This window comes from Cynocephalus volans, chromosome 4, assembly GCF_027409185.1.
Source record: "Cynocephalus volans isolate mCynVol1 chromosome 4, mCynVol1.pri, whole genome shotgun sequence".
In the NCBI taxonomy this organism is placed as follows: domain Eukaryota; kingdom Metazoa; phylum Chordata; class Mammalia; order Dermoptera; family Cynocephalidae; genus Cynocephalus; species Cynocephalus volans.
The window spans coordinates 8363480-8378463 of NC_084463.1; the positions used below are offsets into that span (position 1 = coordinate 8363480).

General features: G+C 36.3%; 1 protein-coding gene across 1 annotated transcript in view; it reads left to right on the forward strand.

Moving 5' to 3' along the window:
* Positions 1-14984, forward strand: part of SIK2 (salt inducible kinase 2) — a 115645-nt gene that overhangs the window by 16060 nt on the left and 84601 nt on the right. The gene's annotated exons all lie outside the window — the stretch shown is intronic.

The window sequence follows — 14984 nt, forward strand, 5'->3', positions numbered from 1 at the left end:
GGGCTCGGCCCGAGCCATTATTTTCTTAACTAATTTTTCTGTCCCACCCCTCTCTCCTCTTCTTCAGAGATTCCAGTCAAACGTATATTACACTGTTTGAAATTGTCCCAAGCTCACTGATGCTTTTTGCCATTTAAAAAAAATTTTTTTTTCTTTCTGTGTGTTTCATTTTGGATATGTCTCCAAGTTCACTAATCTTTTGTTCTGCGATGTCTAATCTGCCATTAATCCTATCCTTTCTATTTTTTATCTCAGACATTGTATTTTTTCATTTTTATAAACTTAAGTAGGACCTTTTTACACCTTTCATTTTTACTTAGCTTTCTGAACATCTGTAGTACAGTTATAATAGCTTTATAACTGGTTTACATCGCTGGCTACAACATATTAATTGTTGCACTACTTTGGGTAAGTTACTTCCTTTTCTTTTACTTTCTTTTTTGTTGTTTTTGTTGTTTTCCTTTCTCTGTTTCCTATTCTTTCTTACATTTACTTATTCGTTCAGTCTTTCAAGAAATCTTTATTGAAAACCAGCTATGCATCACACACTGTTCTGTGTGGTAAGAGAACTGCAGTGAAGAAAACAGACAACAAGTCAACTCTCGTGGACCTTACATTGTAGATTGGGAAAAAGACTATATGTTATACAGTATATTAGATGTTGATAAGTACTATGGAAATAAGAAAGCAAGGATTGGGGCATGGGGAGTGGAGTAGTTGGTTGCAGTATTAAATAGAGTGGTCAGGGAAGGCCTCACATTTGAGCAAAGACTTGAAAGCATATTCATGTAGGTTTGTTGGTAAGGGAATTATCTGGGGAGAAGGAAGAGTAAATGCAAAGGTCCAGAGGCAGCAGTGTGCTTGGTATGTTCAAGGGATGGCAGGGAGGCCAGTATGGCCGGAGAGAGGGAAACAAGAGAGAAGAGCAAGAGGGAACAAGGAAGAAGAATAGTAGGAGGTGAGGTCAGAAAGATAAATGGGGGGCAGATTTGGGGGCTTTGTAGGTCATTGTAAGGAACTTTGGCTCTTACCTTAAAGAAAATTAGAGAACCATTTTTCGTAGGGTTTTAGCAGAGAAATGACTGCATCTTATTTAACATTTTAAAAGCATCATTCTGGTTGCTGTATTGAGAATAGACTGTAGTGGGAAAGGGTAGAAACAGGGAGAACCATGTAGGAGACTGTTGCAGTAGTCCAAGTGAGAGATGATGACAGCTCAGACCGTGGTAGCAGTAATATAGGTAGTCATAAGTGGTCAAACTCAGTATGTATTTTGAAAGTAGAATCAATAGGATTTCTTGACAGAGAGAGACCACCTAAGTAGCAAATGTAACTATGGAAGAAACCAAGGTCTAGTTTCTGAAGCACTCAGACATTAAAAGTTCAAAAAAATAAGAGAAACCAGCAAATTAGATAGAGAAGGATAAAAACCAAGAGAATGCAGTGTCCTGGAAACCAAGTGAACAAAGTGTTCTCTGAAGGATGGAGTGAATGTATGTGTCAAACGATGCAATCAAGAAGTTTGAAAAATGACAATTGACCTTTGTATTTAGCAGCTGGTAAGAGCAGTTTTGGTGGAGCAACTGGGCCCAAAGCTGTATTGAAGGAGTTTAAAGAGCAAATGACAGTAGAAAAATGGATAGAGCAAAATAGACAACCCTTTCAAGGAGTTATGCTGTAAAAAGGGAGAAAAGAAATGGAGAGGTAGTTGGTAGGGGCAGTGGGATCAAGAGAGGGATTTCTAAGTCTTTACCCATGGTAATATTTTTAAAGCTTTAGGCTGTAGTTTTATGAGTAAGTTAGAAATGGCTGTTACATGTTAGGTGTCATTTGTATGAAAATGGGACAGTCTGTATTGCTCTTTCTTGCTAAGACCTTTGAAACAGGTTTGAAGCACATTGTATTGTACACATTAAGGCATAATTTGGGGATTTTAATATATAAAGTTTATTTTTAATGTAAAATATCTAGGGTAAATGTGCAATTTAAGTTCTGGAAAGAAGAATCTGATGTAGGTAGAAAAAGCGGACAGTGTATGCTAGTTATCTTATTTCTACTATCTGGTAAAGTTCATTTCTTGAGCATTGACGATAATGAATAATAGAATTTAATTTCAAAGGATGATGAAATCTTTGGATTACCTTCACTAATTTAGAATGCAAGACTCTGAATTTAAAGGGAATTTGGAGGTCTTTTAGTTCAATTTGTTTTTATTTACTTTTACTTTGTCCCGCAGCTTATAGCCCAACAGAACTCATTGTCTTTTCTCATAAAAGCTGTTTCTCCCTTTTACCTTACTTGGCTTCATGATTTACAAAGTCACCTAAGTTGGGAATCTTGACTCCTTCTCCCTCATCCCTCTTCAGATGAGACTTAAAAATCCTGCCCCTTGTGCTTCCTAAATGTCTCAAAGATATCTCCCATCTCTCTATACCCGCTGCTAATGCCTTAGGTTAAGGTCCTCTTTCTTCCTTGTATATATTATGCAGTAATCTCCCAATTGTTCTATTTTAACCTGTCTCCAAAATTTTCTTTCTAAAACACAAACATAATCATGTTGCTTCTCTTCATTTTCTGAGTTTGCTATATGGCCATTCATTATCAAAAAAAAGTAATTTCAAAGCAAGGTGATGGCATGTGAACAATTTTTAGTGAAAGGATTGATGCTTAGTGTGGTAGTGCTTGTACTTTATTACTGTTGGCCCTTAAATATCCCTTGCTCTTCGTTTCTCCTTGTAAGGAAAGTTCTTTATACTGCTCCGTGCTTCAAACGGGTCGATGTGCGCATGCACGTAACCCTGCTTTAAAATTTTCAGTGTAGTCAGTGGGGATTGGAAGAGTTGGACATCATGCTCAGCTGGAGGTAGAAAACAGAGTAGTGACCAACAAGGGTTAGGATAAGGAATCCAACTAAGAACTGGGGAGGAGGAGCCTGGTGGAAAACAAGGGCTAAATGGGCAAAACATTGTTGACTATATGTGGAATATATGTTGAAGAAAAAATATAGTAAACTGTAGATTCAGGTAGGTGCAAACAAGGAACAGTCTAGTAACCAGCCAGTTTCTGACCTGAGAGTAGTAAAATAGGAGAAGATGTAGTCCAAGTAACATTAATCAAGTAGTGAAAAAATATGTATAACATTTTAAGTGAACTGAGCCAAAAATGTTTTAAGTCAGTTGGAGACTTAGATGAAAAAGAACCACATAAATAATATTGAACTATGTATTTTGAACTATGTAGTAAGATTTATCTTTCAGGTTTATAACTTGGAATCACTCTTAACTTTACGAGTATTCCTTTACTGCCTACTCTGTGCTGGGAGGGTGTTGTATTCCTTACTTTTTTTTCATTCCCTTAATTTCACATTTAGTTAGCAAGCAAATCATACCCTCTGTTCTTGCAAAATGACTTCAAATTAAGTCCTTCTGTTTCCACAATCATCATCACCCTGATCTAGGCTTTCATCAGCTCGTTTCTCAATTAATGAAGACCTCATGTTTTACCATTTCCTTTTTCTTCCCCCAGTCAAGTACATTTCAATATAATTCCTGTTTAATCTTCTGAAAATATTATCATATCACAAGTGTGTTCAATAACCTTCACTCACCTTCCTATTGCTTTCTGGGTAAAAATCAAACTCCTCAGTCTGTACATAGGGTAGCTCCACTAAGTGAACGGATGTGCCCAACTATTCCTTGCGTAAGTCTGTTGATATTATCCTTTGGTGTAGACAATCAAGTTGCAGATTATACTATATACACTTTAGTTAATAAATCAGTCTTTCTTTCTTCCTTCCTCCGTTCCCTCCTGTTTGTGTCTCTTGGTATGTATTTTTCTATCTTCTAAGTTTTTATTTTTGCAGAAATTAAACATGTACTAGTTTAAGGAGTCAAATAACTCTGCAAGGTTTGTTACAGAAAATATCAGTCTCCCATCCTTCCCATCCCTCCTTTCACTTCCTTTAGCCGATTAGTTTGGATTTACCTTCATTTCCCTAAGTAATGTGCTTATACTGCTGCTTCTGGATTTTTCTTCTAATTAGAAGATAATATGAATCCTTCTGTGAACGTTTTTAGGCACAATCTTTTGAATCCCTTTTGAATTCTTCCCCTTCCCCTATGTGTAAGAGGCATATGTAAGAGAGATGTATAAAGACCAGTGTGGGAGACCTTAAGTGTAGGGATAAGGGGTTAGGATTACTTGTTAGAGTGGCCATCTGTGAGCCAAAAGGTGACATTGTATGTAAGGACGTTTTTTGGGAAGATAAATCCAGCAGTGGCATGTAGTCTGAATCAGAAGAGGAGGAAAGAGGCCATTTAGGAGACTATTTTAATTGTTTAGATATGAGAGGCTAAATGCCTAGGTTAAGGTGTTAGTTGTCAGAATCACAAGAAAAGATATTAAGCAAGAGGTATTTCCAGTTCTGAAAATAATTGCTGATATTTATTGAGCACTCCTTTTTTGTTGAGTATTATTTGTTTATTTATTTATTTAAACCTCACAAAAACCTTATAAAGCACACACTGAAAGATTCAGTAATTTGGCCAAAGTCACACAGCAAATAAATGACAGAGTCTGGATTTGAACCAGGCAATCCCAGAGCCTATCCTGTTAATAATTATGCTCTACCACCTCTCCAGAGTTCTCATTGACTGTCAGGAAGTGAACACCGAGAGTTAGGATTTAAAGCAAACATGGTTGAAGACTATTGGTGATGTGGATGACAGCAATACATAGGTCTGGTTTTAGAGTGAAAAATGACTAATTGATTTTAATTGTGCTGTTGGAGATAATATCAGGACATTTAGTTTGATATGGGTAGTTAGCAGTTGAAGATATGGCAGCAAATGAAATTCAAAAGAGAAATTTGACAACAAAAAGACAAACAACCCAATTTAACACTGGGCATAAGACTAGAACCAAATACTTCACAAAAGAAGAGATACAAATGGCCAAATAAGCACATGAAAAAGTACTAAACATTATTAGTCTCAGAGAAATGCAAATTAAAAACCACAGGCTGTGAAGCAACTAGAACTCTAATACTTTGCTAGTGGGAGTGTAAAACAGTACAGCCACTTGGGAGAAATGTTTAGCAGTTTCTTATGAAGCTAAACATACATCTACCCAATTACACAACAATTCCATTCCTAGGTATTTACCCGTGACAAATGAAAACAAATGTCCATAAAATGTCTTGTGCAAGAATGTTCATAGCAGACTTTTTCACAGTCACTCAAAGCAGGAGCAACTCAAATCAAATATCCATCAATGGGAGAATGTATCCAAAACAAATTGCGGTATAGTAATACAGTGGAAGATGACTCTACAGTAAAAAGGAATAAACTACTATACGTGCATCATCATAGATAAGTCTTACATTGTGCAGAGTGAAAAAAACTGAACACAAAAGAGTACATACTATATGGTTCCATTTACATGAAGTTCTAGAACAGGCAACACTAATAAAGGTAATTGAAGTTGGAAAGTGTTTACCTCTGGAGAGAGGGGAGAATTAAGTAGAAAGGGGTAAGAGGGAACTGTCCTGAGTGGTAGAAATGTTTATTTTTGTTTGAAATGGCGATGGTAGAGTGTGCAATAATGATATCTCATCTTAGTAACCACCTAAGAAGTTGCATTTTATTGTATATAAATTATACCTCAGTAAATCCTTTTCTCTCTCAAAAAAGAATCTAATAAAAGAGATATAGATTTGAGAATTATCTGCATAGAAGTGATGAGTGAAGCTGTAATGAAATTTCAGAATGAAGAAGATTAAGAAGTAAGTTTTGATTATGCCCTCATTTAGAAATCAGGTAGAGGAAAGGAACTGGTGAGGTAGAAGAGTGTCTTGCGAAGTAAGAACAGTTTCTATCCTGATTAGTCAAAGGAGCTTGGAGTGAAGTTGGATATTTGGTCATTAAGAGATCGCCAGTCACTTTGAAGAAAGTACTTGTCAATAAACAGAGCTACAGCCAGACTTCAAGAGGTTAAGGACACATGTGTGATGAGAAAGGAAGAAAAGTATTTTGAAACTATTTTGAGGTTTTCAAGGTTAAGGAAGGAGAGAAGGAAAGAATAGAGGGATAATTAGGGTATGTAAGATTCAGTATTGTGTCATGGTTTTGTTCTTGGTCTTGGTGTTTGAAGAAGCTAGAAAAGAAACATATGGGCGGAAAAGGAGAGACGGTTGGTGAAACAAAGTCCCAGAGTAGACAAGATACAAGAGGGATCAAGAGCACAGAGGGAGTGGTCAGTTTGGGAGGGAGGAATTCCTCCTTCTTTGAGAAGGTGTGCATAGGTGCAGTTACAGTGAGAATTAGAGATTGTGCTGAGGATATGGCTATAGAGGTGCTTTGTGGTGGAATAGAAGGAAGATGAGTTTGTTGATACAGGATAGATTTAATTCATTCTGTAATGTAGCAAATGAGACATCAGGGAAAGAGAAAGTAGACAATGTTAATGAATGCCCCAGATTAGGGATTAGAAAGGTGGAAGGTCAAGTACACGTAAGAGTTGCTGTGATCAGAAAGGTCATCGTTGAAAAGGCCGACTATGAGATCCAAGTTCAGGAGGGAGATAAGTGAAGTAACAACAGGGTCTTATGAGCTGGGAAAATTGAACAGTGGAGACACTGAAGGTTATGAAGAGGATGAAAGTACTTTAGGAAAAAACATTCATACGTAAAAAATTAAAACCATAGCCATGAACCTGTACATAACTTCCCAGCAGTTTGCCACTTTCAAGTTCTCTTCTGCTCCTGGCACGGTTTCCCTAACTGTGCCCTCCTAATTCAGGGAAGGTCTTAGGTCTTTACACTCACCTCATCTGCTGCTTCTTTGCGTAGAGAGAGGTTTCCTGAGCCATCTGGTTTCCTTGCTCCATCTGACTAGGTTCACAACAAAAGAGCAGTTATGGTGGCATGCTGGGAATATATCTACAGTGCATGGTTCATGCATTATGAGACTATGGTGTTTGTGCTTTATTTTTGTTTGGTTAATTGTATTGTACTTCATTCCACAAAGAGTTGAAGTAGTTTTAAAGGAGGATAATACCAAATTTTTAAAAAATATATTAATAACAAAAAATAATTGAATTAGAAGATACATATAAGAATAAAAAGCTATTGTCGGGATGGGGGAAGGAACACAAATATGCAGGCAAAAAGGGCCTAAGAGCTTTAGATTTGGCTATAAACTTTCTGGTTGTCAAAGTGAAAAGAAGTGCATTTACAGAATTTTATCTGAGAGAAAGATACCTATTCCTCAAAGAAAGCAAAACTTTGCCTAGTAGTAAATTCTAGAATAAATTTTTCCTTTGGAGTTTCTTTTAAGAGGTACTAAGTAAGTCACCTTTTTAAAATAAAAATCCAATCCTGTTAAAACTTTTCAGAGACTTCCATTGCTTTTGGAATGAAGTCCAGGATCCTTAACAAGGCCATCAAAGAACATTATACTCTACATACCTTATCCTTATAAACATTTACAATAGAGGTTATAATTTCTTCAACACTTATTGTGTGTCAGGCATGGTGCTAAGTCCTGTACATATACTATGTCATTTAATCCTCTCACCAAAACCTTATAAGATGGATACTGTTGATAACTCTGTTTTACAATGGATGAAACTGAGGGACAGAGAGGTTAAACAATTTGCCTAGGGTCACAAAGCAAGTAAGCAAGTAAATGGCAAAACCAAGGCTTGAAGCCATAGTCTGACCTTGCTGCCTGGGCTTTTAACCACTCCACTATGCTCACTGGTTTTATGCCTTCTTGAAGTTCTTTGAACTTAACAAGCTTCTTCTGTCCCAGTGACTTCGCACATTGCTGTTTCTTCTATCTGGAGGATTCTCTGCCCTCCTCTCATTTCCTTAACCATGTCATTTAATTGAGTTGATTCTTGATGTATATCATTAATTTAATATGTTATTCAAGCCTAGAAACAGGGAAAGCATTTAACGATTTTGACTGCTATGGTGGGTATAACTATTCCTTTTGATATAATATGTAGCTTTAGTCCTATATTCCCTCTTATCTATAATGGAAGTAGGAACCACTTGGGCACCTTTCTTCAGTACTTTAAAAACTGGCCAATCAAATTCTTACCAAATCTAATGATCAAATCAAATTATCTTCCATAAAACACATAAGTAAGTTGATCTCCATATCAGCTTTCAAAATAGAACATATAAATTTATGATTCACAAATCTGTGCTCATGTTGATCTAGAGCCCTAGAAAGCCCTTTATTCTCTACATATTCAAATCCTGCCTTTTTTAAAGTTATGGCTGAAGTTTTGCTTCATTACAGTCTCAATTAATTCTGTCCACATTGGTTTCCTCTTATGAGTGCATTGTAGTACTTTTTCCTGCACAACTCATTTTAGAATTTACCTATCTACTGCTTTTCTTTGTTATTTGAAGTCTTCGTGTGTATCTTTTATCTCTAATAGATTGTAAGCTTCTGCTGAGGACTTAGCACAATACAAAGCATTTTATAAATACCTGTTGTATGAATGGCATAATAGCCTACTTTGTCCTTATAGACCTTATTTACTCAGTAAAGCCAACAGAGCACACTCTGCCAGGTTGAGTAGTCTGAGGTACTTCTTTGTTTAGTTTTTTGAAAGGAGTTTTCTGTTGGTTTACTCTTCAGGAGATAAGCATGAATGAGGAAATACTAACTGAATCAAGGGAGAAAATTGGCTTCCTCTATTACTGAGCAGTTTTTGAGTACTTACTGGTAGTCACTACCCTGTAGATACTTTCTTTCTTCTAATTCCCACACCTCCCTTAAAATAACCTTTTCAGAATATAATGGTAACTAAGAGCATATACATTTAACCTAGGTAACTTTTGTTGTCCAGTTATTATACAACAGTTGGTGCTTATCTCTGAAGGAAATTATTTTTGGGGTCTGGCAGCATGGAATATGTATGGCAAATGAATTTGCTAAAAAGAGTCTTGGGTTATTTATATATAAGATTTTAACTTTAAAAATTTCCTTTGGAATCATAGGTGTGATTAATGAAAGTTATTCAAGATTTCTGCATTGTTTAGAACTATTTATCATATTTGTCCCTGCGGTCATGTGTAGTAAGTGGTACAAAAATCTTAGGGTGGCCACCTCGTCAGACAATTTGGGCACTGTTCAAACAATTAAACCGGCAGTCAGCAGATTCCGGCCTTGTAATTAAATTACCCAGGGCCTTTGTTTTCAGATATTTGCTCCTTGATATGCTATGTCTTTCCAGGCTGAGCATGTGCCTGAGGTTTATTGATTCATTTCCTGTCTTTCCCTTTCAGTGGTAACATATTAGGATGCCAGCCATGGTAATTTAAAAAGGGCTTTGTTTTAGCCAAAATACCTTTAAATACTTGGTTACTCAGAGACCCTAAGGGACAGTTTTTGTGACCTTTGGTTACTATCTTAACAGCCTGAAGGTAATGTTAGGAGGGTAATTCATTTGCTTTCTGTTATGAGTTTAAATAAATTTTGAATTTTACTTACTTCATATAACCAGTATGACTCTAACTTAAGTTTTAATTTTTTAAATTTATTGTTAACCGGGGTCCCAGTTACAATAGGGCTTAAATCTTCTCCAATTTCTTCCATCATTGCTTTAATTCAGACTTTTTTTTTTTTTTTTTTTTAAAGATGACCGGTAAGGGGATCCCAACCCTTGACTTGGTGTTGTCAGCACCACGCTCAGCCAGTGAGCGAACCGGCCATCCGTATATGGGATCCGAACCCGGGGCCTTGGTGTTATCAGCACCGCACTCTCCCGAGTGAGCCACGGGCCGGCCCTTAATTCAGACTTTTAACATTTCTCATTTGAATTACTTCAACAGCCTAAGGTCTCTTTGTCTCCAAACTCGTCCCTCTTCTAAACCATCTTCCATGTTACTGTCAAAATGATCTTTTTATAATATAGATCTGATCCGTGTCATTTTTCTGCTTAAGATATTTCTGTGGTTTCCCATTGCCTTCAGTATAAAATCAGAAGTTAGTATGGGTTTGGTATAATCATGCTGTCCCTGTCTTCCTAACTCTATTCACATCCCAGGCACATGTTGTATGGGTTTTATTGACATAGTCTGCTGTGCAGATGTTTAGGCAAACATTGTTTTCACATGTCTGAGAATGGTAGATATTGCATAATGTAGAGGATGTAGAAAGATATTAAATTGGTGTGTACTTCAGAAGGGGATGGAAATGTTTAACTCATGCAGATAAAATTAGACTATCCTTAGATGTAAAATTTAGAATCTTTTCTTTTGAATTTTTATAAGACGTGTATAATAAAGTTATCTTTGAAGAAGTCAGATCTAGTTATATTATTCGTAAATCCTTCTAGTTAACTTTTAGAGAGATTAGTAACTACACGAAAGAGTCAGCATGATTCATGATTCAAAAAGTTGTTGCTCTCCCTCCCATTATTGTTTAAATTGGGTGAAACATTAAAAGAAAAGTCAGGAGTAAGATCTGTGTGCTAGTCCTAGTATTGCCATTAACTTCTAATATAAACTTCCTTGTGCAAGCCACATAATGCTTCTAAAATTGAGGAGGTTATATGAGTTTAGTAAGTGCTTCATACTATGACTAGTACTGGAGATTAAAAAGAAAAGAAAAAAGAAATGAGTGACTTGATCACTGCACTGCAGACAGTGAGTTTTCTAGGTCTAAAAATGATGTCTGTAAATCTCAGGAAATAAAGTTGAGTTTCTGAACATACATTTGATGAATGGACTGGATTTGCCAGAGATGGTTAAATAAATTATTTTAAAACTTTATATGTTTGGAAATACAAGCATAACAGGCCTTAATCAAATAGACAGGTTTCTGAGAAGCAGTCCAGTTTTGCTGTTAACTTCTATTTTAAATTTTAGCTATCTCTTACAGATTATTGGCAGCCTGTCTTTAGTTATGCTTCAAACCTGACATTCTGTACTGTGAGCAGTGAGCTTCTCCCATGTCTGGCAGCTACAGCTGTAGCTAGGCTACAGTGAAGGGAGAGAAAGAGAAACATCAGCTATTCTGATCTTGGCTACAGCCATATCCAACCGAATTCTGTTAATGTGAGGATTTTGGCAGTCTGTTTTTAGTTTGTTCCCTAGTTTTCTGTTTCTTTCAGGATGAATTTCTATTAGGTGAATCATTGTAGTAAGGAATTTTAGTAAGATTGAATTAATTCAAGAAAACTAATTCTTTGTTTGTGAAAGGGAGAGAACCAGAGGTAGATTTTATCTGCTAATTAAGGTGGTAAGAGGGATAGATTTCCTACTTAGGATAAAACAGGAAAACCATAGTCCACATAGGGAATGATCTTTTCTTGCCCCTTTGGTGAATATCCTTTCTGCTTTCAGAAGGAGGTTTCTGAGTGAGACCTCTGAAGACCTTGTAATGCTGAAAATGCTTTTGTTTTATCCTCATGCAGGAATGATAGTCTGATTGTGCTATTGCTCCATTGCCTACTTTTGTAAAATTACTTTCTTATTTCTATCAAAGCAATACATTATTTATTGAGAGCCTATGATATATCAGATAGGGTTCTAGATACTAAGAACACGTCAGTGAACAAATTCCCTGCCTTCTTGGAACTTATGTTTTACTGAGAGTGCTTCATGTTGGGGGGATTAGGAGAAAATGTGCTATGTCAGTATTTCAGAGATAAATAAGGGAGTAAGGGAGATAGAGAGGCCAGTATGGCAGTGAAGATTTGTTCTTTTATAAAAGGTGGTCAAAGAAGGCCCTCCTGATACATATTTGAGCAAAAACCCAAAGAAAGGATGTTGAAGAATACATTTTTTAAGATCTTACATGTCTTGAGATCTTGTGTGTCTACCGTAATTTGGCTAGGAATAGAATTTTAAGTTGGAAATAATTTCCCTTCCGAATAATGAGGACATTGTTCCATTGTCTTGTAGTTTCCAGGGTTACTTTTGAAAAACCTAAAGTGATCCAATTCATGCTCCTTTGTTTTGAATTATTGTTTTTTGTCTGTAAGCTTGTAAAAACCTTCTTTTTTGTCCCCAATGTTCTGAAATTTCACAATGACATGGTGTGGGTCTGTTTTGATTCATGATGCTGGGCTATTGGTGGATCCCTTTTTCTTTCTTTCTTTTCTTTCTTTTTCTTTTCTTTCTTTTCTTTCTTTCTTTCTTTTTTGGCAGCCAGCCAGTACAGAGATCCAAACCCTTGACCTTGGTGTTGTAACACTACATTCTAACCAACTGAGCTAACCGGCCAGCTCTGGTGGGTCCTTTTAATCTGGAAATTCATATCTTTCAGTTCTGGGGAATTGCCTTGAATTACTTAGTTGGTGGTTTCTTTCCCTAATTTTCTCTGTCTTCTCTTTCAGGTATGCCTGTTATTCAGATATTGACCCTCCTGGACTGGTCCTCTAATTTTCTTTTCTTTTTTGTTCTCCTATTTTCCATGTCTTTGGTTTGTTTGGTTGGTTGGTTGGTTTTTTTTGCTCTGCTTTCTGGGAGATTTCATAAACTTTACCCTCTAACCTTTGTTTTGCTATCACATTTTTAGTATCTATGAGCTTATTTTGTTCCCCTTTTATTCCTTGTAAAATATTGATCATTTTACATTATCTTCTAGCTCTCTGAGAACAATAATAATGTTGTTATATTTTTTTCTCTTTATATAGTCTCTTTTTTCCTCCTAGTTTTTTTTTTTTTTTTTTTTTTCTATTGCTATTTTTGTTTTGGTCTATATATTTTATGTTAGAGAGTTTTTTTAGACGATTACTACACATTTGGTTGTCAATTCCTAGCTAAAAGTGGGGAACTAAGAAGCTGACTGGAAACTGAGTCAGTGGATGAATTTTCTTTCAGCTGTGAGTTTTACTGTTAGGGTGATCTTATTGTGTTCTTTTGTTGGAGTTTCCTAATGTATGTATCTTTATATTTCAATTGACACATTATCTGGAGAAAATTATTCCAGTCTTCTGCCCAGAAGCTAAAGGCCTGGTTGCCATATTTTTGGCTTCTTGGGTGAGACAGGCTGAAGCATATCAGTGTCTGATACGCATTTTTTACTTAATCCTCCTATTTTCAACATAATATCCCACTCCTCAACTGTGCCTAGGGTCCTTAAGTCTAGAGACCTATAGTCTCTCAAGAGAATAAGGCTCTAGATTTCTACCTGGGTAGAAGTTAGGGTATCACCCAGTTGCATAGAATGAGAGAGGAGATCTAGGGGTTGAATTACTTCTTAAACCATCTTCAACTGATCATCCTTGTTTTAGCTTCACTTTACACCAACTTTCAGAGTTCCTTGTGTAATCAGTTTCTGAGTTTTTGGGAGATTATAGGGTGTAAATTATATTGATTTAAGATATTTTCCATTGCTGAGGCTTCAGGTTTCTCAAGTCGATTTGGTAGTATTTCAACAGTTAGATTTTTTGTTTCTAAGTTCATTAATTGGTTCTTTTTTCCATTTCTTATAATTATTTCATAGAATAAGATGTAGTTTCTTATCTCAGGGATGATATTAAGCATATTTATTTATTTGTATGTATGTATAAATAAATGCACGTTTATATTTATATAAATAAATGCATATTTATCTATCTCTAAGTGTTCCCTCTTTATCTCATCACGATGTTTTCCTTTAAATACTTGAACACAGTTATAAATGGTTTTAATGTTGTTTGATAATTCCATTATCCCCATCATTTCTGGGTCTGTTTCTTTTTTTTTTTTTTTTTAAAAGATGACCGGTAAGGGGATCTTAACCCTTGACTTGGTGTAGTCAGCACCACACTCAGCCAGTGAGCGAACCGGCCATCCGTATATGGGATCCGAACCCGGGGCCTTGGTGTTATCAGCACCGCACTCTCCCGAGTGAGCCACGGGCCGGCCCTCTGGGTCTGTTTCTATTGTCTGTTTTTCTCCTGATTATAGGTAACGTTTTTCTGCTTGTTGCTATGTGTAATAATTTTTTTGTGGATGCTGGTTATTGTGATCTTTACATTGTCAAGTCTCTGGATTTTGTTGTCTTCCTTTAAAGAGTAGTTGAGCTTTGGTAGGCAGTTAAGTTACTTATAGTTCAGTTTGATCCTTTCAAGTTTTGTTAGGGTGTGGATTGAAGTAGCCTTTATGCTAGAGATAGTTTAGTCTCACTACTAAAGTGTGGTCCTTTTAAGATCTTTACTGAATTCCTTGAATGATCAGTGGAAATGCTCCATTTTGGCTGGTGGAAGTTTAAGTGATTCTCAGCTCTGTTTGAGCTCTGGGAACCATTCAACTCCCAGACTCCAGTTATTTTTGCCAACCTTATAGCGTTTCATCCTAGGCACACATCTTAGTAGTTAGCAAAGACTTAATGGTGCCCCTATGCAATTTCTGAGGTTTTTATTTTTCCTGCGTAGCTCCCTCTTCTCCAGAACTTTGCCCCACAGCTTCCAAAAACCTCAGACTTCTTGAATTCTGATTTATGTCTCCTCTGCTCAGCAAGACAACCATGTTGTGCTTGGGATCGCTTTCTCTGCTCTGAAGTCCTGATTGTGCCTCCATCCAGAAAGCAAGGAGATCATAGTCCTCACCTGATTAGATTCCCCTCTCTCACGGATCACAGTCCTATGTGCCTGTTGTCTAGTGTCTAAAACCAGTTGTTTTATATATTTTGACCAGTTTTCTAGTTGTTTTAAGTAAAGGGTAAATGTGGTTCCTGTTACTACATCATGGCTAGAAGCAGAATTCAAACATACTATTTTTTAAATGTGAAAACATGTTTATTACAGAACAATCTTGATAAATTTACATATAATAAATTCTCATGACATTTGATTCCAAAATGTGCATATGAATTGGCTTGACATAATTAATAAAGTAAAATGTAAACATAAGGGCAATTTAAACAGTGCTATTAATTTATGTGAGTCAATTCAAGGTCAGTGACTGGAGAGCTGTATTAAAAAAAATCTGAGGTCAAAAAATCATTAGGAAGCAACCCTGTGCATAGGTACAT